The following is a 14,689-nucleotide window of genomic DNA, read 5'->3' as shown; positions in this document are numbered from 1 at the left end:
TGAAATTGATAAGATAAAGCTAAAAGTTCAAACAAGTTGTGAAAGGACTGTAAAAATTAATCTTGCAAAATAAATTCCAAGTGTGAACATGTTAACTGAATTCAAGAGTATAATATGGTTTTTCTGTAAATTGAGCACTGAAATAAAAGCACAATAAGGTACTCTTAAGGCACTAATCTCTGGCAAAAGTTTTAAGGGGTTATAAAAGGTTTCTGCTTTTCCAAAAATTTCTGAGTCATCATTTTGGCAAAATAAATAACTTAAGGTAATCTGGAATTCTATTTCATAATATCAAGTGCTTTAACCCTCTAACATAATTAACAGGCTTCCCAAAATCAAACTTCAGTTTCAAAATTGTCTTTGCTGACACCTGGCTTTTTGGATGCTACAGAGGGCCCCTGGAGCACCCAGAAGAGAGATAAACAGAACTATTTGACATGTTTGGGTACATGGGATTGCCAAAATGATGTTTAATCTTCTTCAGGTTATATCTTAGGGAATAATATTATTATATGTTCCAAAAGTGTATGGGATTTCTAAAATTCTAATGTCTGAGTATATGTTATCAATCACAATTAAGGTTGTTATGTTATTGTAAACCAGAGATAACCAAATTTCTTTTTCAATTGTATTTCTGACTGTAACTACCCTGACATTTCATTACTCACAGACAATTGTCTTGTTTTGATCCTCTTCAAAAGATGGCTTATAATCAGCTACAGAACTTTGACAAGTGCTTTCAAATGTAAGTTTCTGATAACTTGGGAGATTGTGACATTGGAATAAAGGAAAAATGTACAGGACTCATGGAGAGCTGAAATGTTCACGAATACCGAGCAAAACAAGAGTTAACTAAATGGACTGAACTAATAGAAAACTGAAGTAACCTTTTTTACTTTTGCCTGGAACACTGCTGATCCTTGTTTATCAGATTCCAAGGAAACTTATTTTGAGCTATTCACAGCCTTTAATAATTGAGTAAGGTATAATCCTGTGAACAAAATTTGGAGCATATTTGTCTCTCTGCCTCTCTTCTCCAGAATTTGGAAACTAGTTGTGAGTATTCTTAACTTATGGCAATATGATTGTTTGCATCAGTGCAATAAGAATCCATTTTCTTTGCAACAGGATGCAATTGGAGAAACTAGTTGTTTTACCAAGGCTTTGACTGGAAGGGTATGCTTCCCTTTAAGGAGTCAAGCTCTACTTGTGGAGCCGAATAAAGCCCCTTGGGAAAATTGGCTTCATAGCTCATCTACACAGTCCTGTACAGGGTTCCTAACCTGTGGTGAGTAGAGAATGTCACTTTCCAACAGGCCTGGGAACCACATGTTCTTGGGATCTCAAGAAGAGTGGAGTTTACCCAACTCACAGGTATTTGAGGGTACAAACTCATGGGTGGACTTGGCTTTATAAAGTCCTGAGATTCCTTGTGGAACCAAGTTCCATCAAAGTCAATCTAAAAGGCCTATGTTAAATTAATTATTTGGGCTGGGCACAATGGCTCACACCTGTAATCCCAGCACTTTGGGAGGCCGAAGAGGGCAGGTCACTTGTGGTCAGGAGTTCAAGACCAACCTGGCCAACATGGTTGAAACCCCATCTCTACTAAAAATACAAAAATTAGCCAAGTGTGGTGGTGCGTGCCTGTAGCACCAGCTACTCAGGAGGCTGAGGTGGGAGAATCACTTGAATCCAGGAGGTGGAGGTTGCAGTGAGCCGAGATCATGCTACTGCACTCCCACCTGGGCAACAGAGTAAGACTCCATCTCAAAAAAAAAAAAAAAAAAAAGTGTGTGTGTGTGTATATATATATGTATATATTTTTTTTTGGCTGCACTTTATGCAAATGGGGCCAAGTATAAGACTAAAGTCTATTTTGCAAACAACTCAGTACTATCATGATTTGTTTTTAACAAAAACGAGAACTGGAGAGAGAGAAAATGTTTCAAAACTTGTCACACGTTTGTCATTATATTCTAGACTCACTAGTTGTTTTTAAGTTCTTGTCTACATTTTAAACTAATCCTGCTTATTCCTGTGAACCAACCAGCAATCTCTGGCTGCAGCTCAGAAGGAGCTAAGGGGATGGATAATGTAAAAATCTGGATCAATATTCTAGTTCTCAGCAATTATCCTGCAATTCCTGTCAAGTGATGGGAACAAACAGGATGCCCATCACCCGGAGGTTTCCTTTTTGGGAGAGTAAGACCAGGGGAGCTAACCAAAGCCAGGTCCCATGCACCCAGATCTCAGCAAGCATAACTATAGCCATCAGTTATCTGGGTGTGTCACAAGACATCCTTTTCTCTCTCTTGTTGGAGGAGGACTAAATTCCACAGCTTCACCTTAGCATTCGGCTTATGATAAGGAGTCCACACAACCCCTAAGACACATTTTTGTCTCAAACTCAATTCTAAGCTTTGGATAAAGGCCCTAGGAAATAAAACTAGATCTGAGAGGTCCACAAGCAGACAATAATGGAAGTTAAAAAAAAAAAAAAAAAAAAGGCACAGCTCAGGTGAGCATGACTTATTACTACCAATTAAGCCAGGCTTCTCCTTTTATGGATAAAGGCTATGCCAATATTCATGGCATAAATGCAGTCTAGGGAATTCAAAGGCTACTGACAGCAGGGGGGATAGGGCATATGTGGGTAAGAGCAGATATTCCCACCCTCCTAGGCCCCCCTGTTAACATAGGTGAAGGCCACTTTGACACCCATGGGTGGCACCCTGTAGAGGTTGCGGGGACTTGGGGGTATAATGATGGAAGAAAGAGATGCTTTACTTTCTCTCCCTCACACACCCTGGGTATTCACTAGGAAGAGAAGGGAACTTGGGATGCTTCGCCCCCCTCTTTCTAGATGAGTAGCCATTCACCTTTAGTCTCTACCCCTTTCAAATGCATTCTGAATCCCTAGGACTTCTTTGAAAAAAAATCTTTTTCCTCCTCTGTCCTCCCTTCACTGATAGGTAATTGTGTCTCTGTACTACGGGACCCTCCCCTCTGATGCATCCTCCAAACTGGGAAAAGTTAATTTCCCAAACCTTAAACTAGTTGACTTAGGATTGCGCTTGGGGGAAGGGAACACAGAAGCCTGACATGCTGGAAAAAGGGTAAAAGTTGTTTTTTTTTTTTTTTAACCAGTCGGGCTTTGGCCTCCCACTCCCTGTGCAAACCAATAAAAGGCCTTGGGATTTTTGAGCTGTCCTTACCTGCTACCCCGTTCTGTTCTGATACATGTTTTCTAATAACCCGGTTTGTTTATTCTCACCTTCAGGTCATCAAACTCCAAGCAGTCATGCAACCGGAGCCTTGAATGATGGCCCCTTTTGCCAGGGACCCTAGATGGCCTCTGAGGGGGATCTGACTGCTGTTTTCCCAAAACAGGTACCTTTGTCAGCAGGAAGAAGTTAAGATTGGTCTTCGTCCTTATCCTTACTCTAAAGGCAGGTAGATGTACTTCTTCAGAGCGGGGAGTGATAGATACGGGGAGGAGCCTGGCCTTTTCAGTTCCTGGGTGGTGGCCTGGAATTCAGTCTGTGAGGTGGGGAGCCTATTAGGAGGACCCCCTCTCACGTTACTGAAGGTACTTTTTTTCTTCTTTTCCTCTTTGGCCCAATAAATTCCGTTCCCCTCACCCTTCAATGTGTCTGTGTTCCTAATCCTTCCTGGTCTTGTGACAAGAGCCTGGTTTAGCTGAACTAGGGAACAAAGTTCTGCATCAGTAATGCATGTCATTTGGCTTGTTAATTTACCATAGAGAGGTTAAATATCTGCTGTATTTTCTCTAGATAATAAATTATAAGAATAAATCCACATGCTTTTGATAATGCCTTTATGTATTTAACTGTAATATTCATAAATGTGCCACAATCATATTTATTTAGCTCATTTTACAACCTCTTGGACTTAAGAAGTCATATCCTAATTATGAAGCCTGAATAATCACACATTAATATGGCTAAATATGACAGTGTATATCTAATCCCAATAACAAACAAGAAAGGATCAGAACTCCTATGCATTGTGTTACATGTTGCAGATGCTGAAAAAATGTTTCATTCACAGGGCAGACACTCACTGATCGCTCTATTTGTTTTATTATTTATTATTATTATTATTATTATTTTGAGACAGGGTCTCCCTCTGTGCCCGGGCTGGAGTGCAGTGGCACCATTTTAGCTCACTGCAGCCTGGAACTCCAGGGCTCCAACGATCCTCCCCTCGTATGTAGCTGGGGCTACAGGCACACACCACCACACCTGGTTAATTTTTTAAACTTTTTGTTGAGACAGTATCTCACATGTTGCCCAGGCTGGTCTCAAACTCCTGGGTTCAAGAGATTCTCCTGCCTCAGTCTCCCAAAGTGCTGGGATTACAGACTTTGTGTCAAGTCAGAAGAAATTAAGGCAAGCAGCACTTCCAAATCTGTTAAGACCCATTCATCTGCATGTGCAGTTTTGGGATTTGCTCCTCAAAAATTCTGAGCACTCCGAGATGAATCAAGTTCAAAAATTTTCTGTTAGAGAATCTGGCCTGAGTAAAGAGAAGTTGAACCAACTTCTAACTTTTTATCTTTACTATGCTCCAAGTAATGTCAAGTCTTCATAGCTCATCTAACAAAATCTAACACCTTATGCCAGGAGTTAATTTTTTGTTTTTTTAAATTTTTTTTATTTAGATACTGATGTTTATTTTCCATGTTGCTTAAGAGTCCGTGCAAGAACAGCTTAAGACCATTCAGTGGTTGCTCCTACCCATTCAGTGGCCTGAGCAGTGAGAGCTGCAGGCCAGTCTTCTATGGCAGGCTGAGTGCTCCAGTCTTTAGTAGGGAACTGCTGAAGAGACACAGAAGGCACCTACACGCCTTCAGACCATTGTGCAACCTCAGGCTGAGTAGCAGTGAACTCAAGAGCTGGAGCAGTCCATTCACACTGAAATTCCTCCTTGGTCACTGCCTTTTCAGCAGCAGCCTGCTCTTCTTTTTCAGTCGCTTCAGGATCTCTGTAGAAGCAGAGCTCAGACATGACCTCCAATGGGTGTTCATGGGAAATGGTGCCATGCATGCGCAGAACTTCCTGAGACAGCATCCACATCAAACCCACAGAGTGAGCTCCCTTGTTGTTGCATGGGATGGCAATGTCCACATGGCACAGAGGAGAATCTGTGTTACACAGAGCAATGGTAGGTAGGTTAACATAAGATGCCTCCATGAAAGGCTGGTGGTCAGCTCTGGAGTCAGTAACCACAAGAAGCCGTGGCTCCCAGGAGGCTGCTTGCATCTGGTTACTGAAGGTTCCAGGAGTGAAGCAGCCAGCAATTGGATTGGCTCCAGTGGCAACAGCAAACTTCAGCATGGCCCTCTGGTCGGTATTCCTGGAGGATATAACACTGACATCCGCAGGGTTTTCAATGGGAACAATGGTACGAGCTGCCAGCAGAAGCTTCTCCCAGGTCCTCTTCAGATGTATGATGTAGATGCCATCACTTTTCCTTTTATAGATGTACTGTCCCATCTGGAAGTCAAGATTAGTGCCACCTAAGTGGTTCCTGCTGCAAGGAACTTAAGGACATCTTCCTCCTTCATCCATAGGCCATCAAGGTCTCTGGACATTGTGAAAGTTTCCCTTTAAGTTATGACGGGAATCCAGAACAATGCCATATGGACCCCTCTGTGGGTAGCACAGAAATGTCTTTTTCTTTTCTTTTTTTAAAGTCGGAGTCTTGCTCTGCCACCAGGCTGGAGTGCAGTGGCACAATCTCGGTTCACTGCAACCTCCAACTCCCTGGTTCAAGCAATTCTCCTGCCTCAGCCTCCCGAGTAGCTGGGACTACAGGCATGCGCCACCACACCCACCTAATTTTTGTATTTTTAGTAGAGACAGGGTTTCACCATGTTGGCCAGGATGGTCTCAATCTCCTGACTTCGTGATCTATCTGCCTCAGCCTCTCAAAGTGCTGGGATTACAGGGAGCCATCATGCCCGGCATTTTCTTTCTTATGCATAAACACAAGAATAGAAAAATGAATTTTTGCATATTTATATGACATAATGCCGTAATTTCAGTGGATGCTCATAAATACCTGTTGTGGTATCTAAAAATGTTGATTATAAAATGGTCATCAGACCCTACCCTGTGAAATGTTTTACTGTTTTGATTCAGTTGCAAATATACAGATTTATTTAAAAAGATTTAAAATACCACAAATTGTGACTCAGAGTTAATCCTTGAGGATTTAACAGAAGTATGAAAAATATTTATCTTTTAAAGAAGAGCTTAAGAAAAATATGTACAATATTGAGGAAAAACGAGCAGCTCACTCAGAAAAGTGTTAATGTATCCTACCAACTGTATTCACAAGTGTATTCCATATACTTCCCCTTTCCTCTACAGTACAGGCATGGTAAAATGGAATAAACCAGCTCAACTTTTAGTTCTGACCAAAAAACACTACTCGCTGGAAATACTTCTCTATATGAAATAGTATGAATTCTAGCTTTTCACTGTAACTACTAAAATAACTTTTTCAGGTGGTTGTTTTTACAGATACACTTTTAACACTTTTTATAAACTTCATGGCTATCCACTAAATGCACTGAGTAGAAAAGAAAATCACCTAGCCAGGCAATTACGTTTGTCTGACTTTGTTTTATTAACACAATGGGACCATCTCATTTTTAACCTTCCACTTCTCCCACCTGTAAATGACAGAAGTATCTTACCCTCTTTATACCTGCAAGATCCTCTCAATTTTCTGAAAAGAGGACAGAGATTCAAAGGTTCCTTTTTTGAAAAAAAACAAAAAACAAAAAAACAAAAAAAAAACTTTTTCATAGCACATGAAGACATATATATATATATATATTTTTTTTTTCTTTCTTTTTTTTTTTTTTTAAAGACAGAGTCTCGCTCTGTCACCCAGGGTGGAGTGCAATGGCATGATCTCGGCTCACTGCAAGCGCCCCCTCCCGGGTTCACGCCATTCTCCTGCCTCAGCCTCCCCAGTAGCTGGGACTACAGGCGCCCGCCACCACGCCCGGCTAATTTTTTGTCTTTTTAGTAGAGACCACTCCAAACCACATTAACATACAGAGGACTTTAAAAGGGAAGAGGGAACCACTCCACTACTTTGGCTCAGACAATGGACTATCTTCAAAGTTGTAGTCTTTGGGATCATTTTACTCATGTTAATTTGACTATTTACTCAGCTCTGCATATTTTAATACAAGCATTTCACTGTGTGTAAATATTCTCTAACACTATATTTCTGACCAAAGCTAAGCAACTGGTCTGAAAAAATAAACTTCTGTTCTATTTTATAATGACATGTGATTTGCCTCTATTTTATACTACCATACCGGTAATGGAACAGGCCATTTTGCTTTCTGCCTTGAGTTTCTGACTTACTGCTCTTTCTAAGTAATGCTGGTATCAAGTTTCTAAGAACCAAACATTAGTTTAGGGTTTGCTTATGTGTGTAAAGTTATTTCCCATTTCTTAAAACAGAAGGCATGAAGAGTATAATTAACATACATTAAAGGCCAATAAGCTGTGGGAGCAAACTCCTAACCGAAATTTACTTAGGAAGTTATTAAGTACTGCTAGGGAAAGCCTTTCAGTGAACAAGCTTCCAGTGAAGAGAAGATTATCATGTGATGAAATCCACAAATAATAAACTGGCCCACATGACCCCTAACCTCATGCCCGGTTTATCCTATTTGAAACCATAATGCCCTCGTGTTAGTATCCCTCACAAAAGTTGGGGTGCCAAGACAATGACTCTAAACATTCAAAATAATTACTTAAAGAAACCCCAAATGGCAGAAGAGCTGAAGCCCGAGGAAACAATTCTACTCTTTCTTATTGGTAAGGTAGAAGGTTTCAAACTTGACGTGACAGGCTCTTTGATTTTGTAACCACTAACTTACTGTATCTGAGCATATCATAATAAAACTGTGGTGAACTCCATGTTCTTTTCGGGAGACCAGATAGGATTCTTTTCCCTGAAGATGGGCTATATCTACTGATAAAATAATTTTTTTGGTTTCTAGTGTTTACCTTCATGTTCACAATTAAATGTAAACAGGTCAGGGTTACTCTGCTTCTATTGATTAATGATTTATCTGGTGTGCTTAAGAATTTTTCTTTCTGTAAAGAGAAGCATTTTGAATAGAACTGTCTAACTTAGCAAATAAAGGTCTACAAAGAGCATGCATTATCATTAATTCTAACATACCATTTTCTCACTTCTAAATACACCATTTTTTATGGAAGAACATTTGAAAAAGGCAAATCTAACAAGTGGATACAAATAAGACATGGCAGTAGTTGCAATTTTCTGTGAAGCAGCCTGCATTGCAGTTTCTTCAATTTATTCACTCAACTACTGAAGACCCTTAAATATAGCATGATTTGTTTAATCTGTTTCAAGTAGAAAAACTTTTTATTTGTCATGAGTCTCTCTTTAGTAGATTGTGAAATATTCTTGGAGACTTTAAAATAAACCTTTAAGCAATGCTGACAAATGCCGTAATTCTTATCCAGAGGTCTGAAGGCCTAAGAATCACTTGTAGGGAATTGTAGATATCTAGTTGACTGGGCCCCACACCACAGGAGACTCAATAAATCAAGATCTCAGGAGCAGTGGCTTGGAAATGTGCAAAAAAAGAAAAAAAGAAAAAAGAAAAAAAGAAAAAGAAAAGAACTAAAAACTCTCTAGTTGAATTGGTTCTCAGGAAAATGCAAACTAACACCACAAGATACCACTAACATCCAATAGAATAGCTAATATTAAAGACTGACAACATCAAACATTGATGAGAATGTAAACTCTCACACGCTGCTGGTAGGTAGGCAACTGGTACACTAACTCTGGAAAACCAAACCTGTTCAACCTATTAAAGCTAAATATACGTCTGTACTATAACACAGCAGTCATACTCATGGGTGTATACCCAAAAGAACTAAGTGTTTCTGTTCATCAAAGACATATAAAGAAATGTTCACTACAGCTTTGTGTTAACTAAAAATTGAAAACAACCCAAACATCAATCAACATTCAAACAGATCCCTAATTTGTGACATATTCACACAATGAAATGCTACAAGGAATGAAGAACTGTTGTTACATGCTACAACATGGATGAATCTCACAGGCTTAATACTGGAGAAAATAATGGTTCCACTTATATAAAGTTCAAGAATAGGCCAAACTAATCCATAGTAATAAAAGCAATTTTTAGAAAAGTTAATTTGGGTGGAGGCTTTACTGGAAAGAGGCACGAGAAAATTTTCTAGGGGAGAGGGGAAGTGTTCCATTTCTTAATCTGAGGGGCAGTGCAGTTACACAGACATCTGTATCTACACGTAGATACAGATCAATATATAAAACTACATTGAACTGTATGCTTAAGATTTGTGCCCCTCACAGTAAGTTAGACCTCAATAAAAAAAAGCAAATAAAAAGAAATTTTAAAAAGCCCCCAATTGAGACAGACTCCTTTACAGGAAAGAAAGTGTATGTATATTCTTACATGTCAGTTTACACCTACTTAACTCAAGGGGAAAATATCAAACAGATAATTTTACTTATTTTTTATTAAGCCACCATGATCTGGGCATTTTGAGAAAAGCAACTCAGAGGCAACTTTATAATCTTGCAACTAATGAGACTAGAGGCCTTTATATGAAGTTAGTGAGCTGCTTCCCAATACTTGTTTAGCAGATCTAACAGCTTCCACCTTGTGTTGTAGAAACAAAAATAAATCTGTACATTTCCAAGAAAAACAAAGAAATTAGTTTCTACCCTCAAAACTACTAAAGAAAAGCATTCATAGGAATCACACACAGTTTAATGAGCTAGGACTTAAAAACAGATATAGCCTGCCAGCACTTTGAGTATTCAATAATAGCAGTGGTCACCTGGGGCAGCGGAAATAACATGGTAACGATATTTTGAGAGGTTCCTGGAATCAAAACACAGGTCAGATTTTTCCCTTTTCCTTTTGTTTTCAGGGAAAAATTAGTTATTCTCACAGGGATTGGGGATAGTTATTTTCTTAGACTGTGATAACCAGGCATGGTCTATTTCTTCTCACATCTAGTCTGAAATTAGCATAGTAAAAAAATTATCTTTTGCTGTTAGCTAATTTTCAAGCCAAGAGTAGGAGGACAGTCAGCTCTCTGAAACAGGAAGAGCAGAGGGCTTGGGACAGATCTAGATAAAAACAAAAACATCTATTATTTAGTGATTGGTGGTGATATCTATTTGGACACAAGAGAATATAAAGCAGGTAGTCAAGTCAGTGGAAGAACAAAGGCATTTTGATGTTTACCCTGTCCTATTAAACTGTATGAATATGATTACAAAGGATAATAGTAGTATTCTGCTGTTTAGAACTTAAATGTGTGAAATACTCTGAAAGTCTTTTTGCAGTTTTGCCATTATGGATCAAAAACCAAAATTACAGAATAAATATGATTTTGGCTGCTTAATACTACATAATGAAGAACTGTTCATGCTTTACAGATTTATTCCAAGAAACTCAACAAATACTTCAACACAGTATATTAAGACACTTCTAAATGTGGCTATTTGGGGAAATAACCAGGATGAAGTTGTGAAAAACCTCAATCATAGAATTTAAAAAATAAATGCAGTTGCATTTTGATATAGCTCATGACCTCAATGTAGAACGTATTGGCAGATTAAAGTCCTTAGATACTTGTTTTCTCTGTTAATGAACACATAAAACTGACTTGTGATTAACACAGCTGTACTTGCTAGCCAACTCACAGACTATATATAAGAAATCTGATTAATCATACTATGAATTTTCTTACAACCCTCCCCCAACCATGGATATTGTAAAGATGAAAAGTTCACAAATTGAGAGTTGCATTCAACCTAAATATACCTCTCATCTATTTTGTAAGGAACTGGGAGTTTTGCCACTGAAAGGATCACTGCAGCTTCTAAGTTTTGAAACTTCACCTCTATTTGGTAGATATTTTATAACATGAAAACAGACATTGGGAGAGACTGATTCTGACTTCTAAAATCGATGAAAATGTTCTGCTAAGTACAAAAATAAAGCTCTCAGTACATTATCAGTTATAGTCACAGAGCCACTGAAAACTACCTAGGCTTTTCCTGACCCTATTAAGATTAAATCAGATGCTGCTGCTAACTATGCTTATCTAGTTCTTCTTTAGCAGAGCGCTTATGAATCAGTAGTACAATTCCTGGATTATTTGTCTCTCCTCTAGACTGACTGTAAGCTCTATGAGCACAAGAACTATATTCATAAACTTCCACATAATTATACTTTTACACATATATATACACTGTATATATATTTTAATGCATAATTTATATATACATGTGTATATATAAACTTGCACTCATCAATTATTATTATGAATTCTTTTGGATATTTCTCTTAATGACTCCTCTCCCATTAGATGCTCAGTCTGTGATGTTTACCTTTTGTCTCCTTAACTAATCACCTAATGTATATCTGTTGAATGAATTCCCACAGCCTAGTAGAGTGTCAGCAAACTCAAATAATTTGTTGACCTAATCAATCCATTTTCTAAACGCACACCAAGCTTTCCTTCTCAGAGCTGAGTGGGTGTCTGTCAGGCTCCCAAACGATAAGAATCATCCTAAGGTGGCCAAATAGACAAGACGCTGTGCCTTAAAACTTGCAAAGTTAATCTCAGACACTTGAGAATTAGAAATTCTTATTCTGGGTTCTCAACTCTATCCACCCTTGAATGGGCTTCAAAAAATCAGACTCACATTCCTTGACTGAAGAATGCACATTCTCTATAAGAACATCCCATTTCCTTTGTAAATATATTTAGGAGCATTGTAAAAAGAAGTAAGAGCGGTGGAAGAACATCTATGATTTAACTTTTCGGATCAGCTCAATCTATACAGACAACCAACAAAGACAAAAGTCTGCCCTTATGTCACCCCAAACAAATTCTACATTGAAAAGGCAATAGGCAAACAACAAGAAGATAATAAAATGACAAATTATTTTAACTGAAAATCCATCACATAATAAAACTAATGTGCTGTCTAAATCCAATAATTATCATTACTGACTAGATGTTAACCATTAAAAAGAGCTATCTCATTTGTAATTTTAACTATGAAACCCTCTGCTGCACTCAAATACAAACTATAAATGCAAACAGGAAAGGAAAGGGTTTTAACTGAAGTTAGAAGTAGCACCCCCATGCCCACTTACACTGTGACCACATTAAGTAACTTCACAAAAACAACTGAAGCCTTAATTCCTCCTGTGAAACAATTTCTTGAGGTTTTTAATCACTAGAGCTCTGCTGAAGATCTCTATTTCATCAGCCCCTCCTAGCGAAGCTGGATCCTTCCTTCCCTCTTAGAGCGCTGTTCCCGTGAGATTCTGAACTCCCTCATCAAGGGGTTTCCCCAACCCCACTGGGCAAACCCCAGCCCTGGCAGGCTCCTTTCCCCAGGGCTGCTGACTGGCCAGAGAGGAAGTAGCAAGCTGGCCTGAGCTCGTTAGAGATGATTAGTTCTACTTCAATCCGAATCTTGGTGTTGATTATTAACACAATTTTCCACTCCTTATGGTATCTACAGCACTCCTAAATGTAGATGTTCGGAAATGCACACTTCTAAATATGAGTAACCACAAAGACAAGAAGGTCAAAGACCTCAGTTCACCTTTATTTCTGATTCTTGGCTCTACAAAGCTGCTTTGTACTGGAGTCCCCTACCTACGTGTTTAGAGTTTGTTTAAAAAGGAAGAGCAGAGAGAAGTGGTCAGCCAGCTATAAAAAAGTGCCTGGGGTCAGGTGCAGTGGCTCACGCCTGTAATCCCAGCACTTTGGGAGGCTGAGGCGGGCGGATCACTTGAGGCCAGGAGTTGAGACCAGCCTGGCCAACATGGTGAAACCCCATCTCTATTAAAAATACTAACAATTAGCCAAGCATGGTGGTGCACACCTGTAATCCCAGCTACTCAGAAGGGTGAGGCAGGAGAATTGCTTTAACTTGGGAGACAGAGGTTGCAGTAAGCAGAGATCACGCCACTGTACTCCAGCCTAGATGACAAAGTGAGACCCTACCTCAAAAAAAAAAAAAAATAATAATAATAATAATAAAGTACCCGAGGTAGAATTCCACTTGTAAAATTCTTCTTCAGCCCTCTAGTCATTCAGCTCTTTCCAGGATAGGCACCCCAAATCTCAGTCCCTCATTCAAGATCTGTAAGCAACTGTCCCTGGGCCTTTTCTATTCAGAGCCCTCCTGCCCCAGTAAAGTAAAATTCAGTTCCTTCTCTGGGTCTGTTCTTTCCCAAGTCCCTAAGCCTGGAGGGTTCTGCATCCCTCCTTTCATTTATGCAGAAATACTAGTTCTTTCAAAAGCTTACATTTTGCAATTTATTTTCCTTTCAGAAGCTTTCCTTCACTACCTCTTACCCAAACCTTGAACCCCTCTTCCTTCCTCCATGCTCCCTGTAGGACCTGTGCTAAGTAATTCATTTGTTTGGTACTTGTTCACTGTGTTTTGTGACTGATTCTCACTTGCATTTCACAGGTAATGATAATCTCCTTGGCTATTTCCCAATTTCATAACCCATTTATGCTTGAGGTTGCAATTTTTTGAATGTTTACAATCAGACCTTGGCGATGACCTTGAGCAGGAGGATATAAATAACTCCCACATGCTTGGCATTCCAATAATGGAACACTAGGCATAAATAGGATAATCTAATATAGTTTTTTGAGACGGTGTCTTGCTCTGTCACCCAGACTGGAGTGCAATGGTGCAGTCTTGGCTCACTGTAGCCTCTACCTCCTGGGTTCAAGCAATTCTCCTGCCTCAGCCTCCTGAGTAGCTGGAACTACAGGCATGTGCCACCATGCCAGGATAATTTTTGTATTTTTAGTAGAGATGGCGTTTCACCATGTTGGCCAGGCTGGTCTTGAAGAACTCCTGACCTCAAGTGATCCACCTGCCTCAGTCTCCCAAAGTGCAGGGACTACACGCATGAGCCACTGCGCCTGGCCATAATCTAATATAGTTTTTAAATACATTTTTAAATAGCACCTGAAGAATTGGGCTGAGCTCCATAAAAGTGCTTTTTTTTTTTTTTCTTTTTCTTGAGACAGAGTCTTACTCTGTCACCCAGGCTGAAGTGCAGTGGCGCCATCTCGGCTCACTGCAAGCTCTGCCTCTTGGGGTCACGCCATCCTCCTGCCTCAGCCTCCTGAGTAGCTGGCATCACAGGTGCCTGCCACATAGCCCGGCTTTTTTTTTTTTTTTTTTTCCTTTTTTGTATTTTTAGTAGAGACGGGGTTTCACTGTGTTAGCCAGAATGGTCTTGATCTCCTGACCTCGTGATCCGCCCGCCTTGGCCTCCCAGAGTGCTGGGATTGCAGGCATGAGCCACCGCGCCCGGCCAAATGTGCTATTTTCAATAGGTGAAAAATAGTAAAATATCCACAGTGTTATATGGTTAAACTGAATATTTATATTGGAACTCAATAAATGTTCTTAAAATGTCTTCTTGTCACCTTCTACCTCAGGATATTTAAAAACTGCCCCAATATGTCTAAGTCTGTCTCTCTAAAACTTGTAAACAGTTTCTCCCCAAACTAATTAAAGGATTCAGTGCTTTTTC

General features: G+C 39.4%; 1 protein-coding gene and 1 pseudogene across 14 annotated transcripts in view; both read right to left on the bottom strand.

Moving 5' to 3' along the window:
* Positions 1-14,689, bottom strand: part of GAB1 (GRB2 associated binding protein 1) — a 131,837-nt gene that overhangs the window by 38,152 nt on the left and 78,996 nt on the right.
* On the bottom strand, positions 4,657-5,751 carry LOC144340846 (small ribosomal subunit protein uS2B pseudogene; annotated as a pseudogene).

The sequence above is a fragment of the Macaca mulatta genome, chromosome 5 (assembly GCF_049350105.2).
Source record: "Macaca mulatta isolate MMU2019108-1 chromosome 5, T2T-MMU8v2.0, whole genome shotgun sequence".
NCBI lineage: Eukaryota > Metazoa > Chordata > Mammalia > Primates > Cercopithecidae > Macaca > Macaca mulatta.
Note: the sequence above shows the minus strand (reverse complement) of the source record. Positions and strands in the feature narration are given on the sequence as shown.